Genomic DNA, 2430 nt, shown 5'->3' with positions numbered 1-2430 from the left:
TACTAATTTTTTATCTAAATACTCCAATGTGCTTTTTTTTAATTTAAAAAAGAATAATATCTTAGCAAAAATGATTAAACAAAACCAGAAGATTAAGTATTAAAAAGTGGTATTACCATTCTTTTTAGTGTTCTGAGACTCAATTTCCAACATGGGGAAGAGGGGGCCCCAGAACCAACAAACAAGTTTCAAATACCAGCAGAGGTCTGAGAATTCAAGTCATTTCTGACACTAAGTACCTGGAGATACTAGCAAATTCTTCAGATTAAGGATTTGGTCCTACAAAACTATACCTCCCTGCCTACCCCTTCAGACCTCAGTCACAAGCCGAGGTTGTCATCTATGCTTCTGACAAACCAGATACTGGCTATAAAAGATTCCCATGACCTCCTCCTTACTAGTACTTCCGACTAACTGACTATAAACGGAGGTTCCGAGGACCTCCTCTTCAGTTCAATTAATTTGCTAAGGAGGCTCACAGAACTCAGGGAAACATTTTACTTACTAGATTACTGGTTTATTACAACAGGGTATATAATTCAGGAACAGCCACATAGAAAAGATATATTGAGCAAGGTATGTAGAAAGTCTGTGGAGCTTCTATGCTCAATCAGAGCGTGCCATTTTCCCTAAATCCCTGTATGTTCACCAAGCCAGAAGCTCTTCAAACCCTGACCTTTTTGGTTTCTATGAAGGCTTCATTACAAAGGCATAATGGATTAAATCATTGGCCACTGGCAATTTATTCAACCTTCAGCCCCTCTACCCTTCCCCAGAGGTCTGGGTGTGAGACTAAAAGTTCCAATCCTCCAAGGCACAGTTGGCTATAGCCCCTATCTTTAGGCGCTTCCCAAAGTCACCTCATTAACCTACCAAAAATATCTTTATCACTCTCAACACTTAAGAAAGTCCAAGGATTTGGGGAGCTGTAAACCAGAAACTGTGGACACAGACCAAATACACATGAGAAATATATTTTGGTCATCTGAATAACTGAATGTGTATTTCTTATAAACCACAATATCACAACCATTATTTCCCTCAGATTCTCATTTCTCATATTTAATTACTAGTGTATAACATTTCAGCACATTTTTACATAGTGTATATGTATTACATAGTTATATTCAATATATTTCTATGTACATCTATTGTATGAATTTTTTTCAAGATAGAATCACACTATGTATTATTTTATAATTTGCTTTTATATACCCAAAATATCTATTATAGATATCCATTCTTCTTAACATGAATTATCCTCATTCTTATTAACAGCTCTAGAGTCTTCCATAACACTTCAATTTTTCAATCTAAAAATAATGTTGCAATAAATATCTTTACACATATATATATGTAAATATATATTTATTTATTTTTATATTTATTTTTTATATTTTTATATTTATATATATTTTTATATTTATGTTATATTTATTTTATATTTATTTTTATATTTATTTTTATATTTTATATTATTTATAATATTTATTTATATATAAATATATATATATATATGTATTTGCCTGGTTATAAGATTACTTCTCGAGTTCATGCAGCATAAAAGAATATGTACATCTCCTTCAAGACCTGTCCTTCCATCTTCATCCCACAAAATAAAAATTTTCTTAAAAAAATGTGGAGTTCTTAAGAGATAATGTTCACTTGTTCACAGTTTTAACCTTGACAAGTTTAATTAATTATTCCCTATCAGTAGTTCTTTATCCACAAAATAGGGATAAAAATAATACCTCTGTCTTAGTGTTGTTGAGATTACATTATTATAACAATTCCTTTCACTTAATAAGGGCTCAACTTATAATGTCACTTATAAACTAAAATGACTGTCAACCATCTAGGATAGGAATGTGAAGTGAAGTGGCCAACTTTCCTTTTTTTTTTTTTTAATTAACAAAATGGCAAATAAAAATAAAATAGTGCCAATTTGTTCCTCTGATATGAAATGACAATTTTGTGATATACAAAATTTATAAAATTCTCTTTACTACTTCTGAACTATGTATTCGTTCCATTGACTTACTAGTGTATTCTTGTATCATATCTATACTATAAAATAGTGCCTTTTAGGGACTATAAATAAAACAAATAAAATATACCCATTACTATGTCTAGCAATAATCACATGCACCTTGGTGATCTTGTAGTGACATCTGGGTATGAATAACCTTTAATACTCAGAATGATAAAATTAGTAGTAAATAGTAAATATGTTCATTTGCATATTTCATCCCATTCCACATCAATGATTTAAATAACTTAGTAAACAGAAGGCTTCATTTGAGACATTATTAACATACATAAAAAAAGCCTTCCAGGGGCGCCTGGGTGGCTCAGTGGGTTAAGCCGCTGCCTTCGGCTCAGGTCATGATCTCAGGGTCCTGGGATCGAGTCCCACATCGGGCTCTCTGC

The sequence above is a fragment of the Lutra lutra genome, chromosome 5, assembly GCF_902655055.1.
Source record: "Lutra lutra chromosome 5, mLutLut1.2, whole genome shotgun sequence".
Classification (NCBI taxonomy): Eukaryota; Metazoa; Chordata; class Mammalia; order Carnivora; family Mustelidae; genus Lutra; species Lutra lutra.
This window is presented reverse-complemented; position numbering follows the sequence as displayed.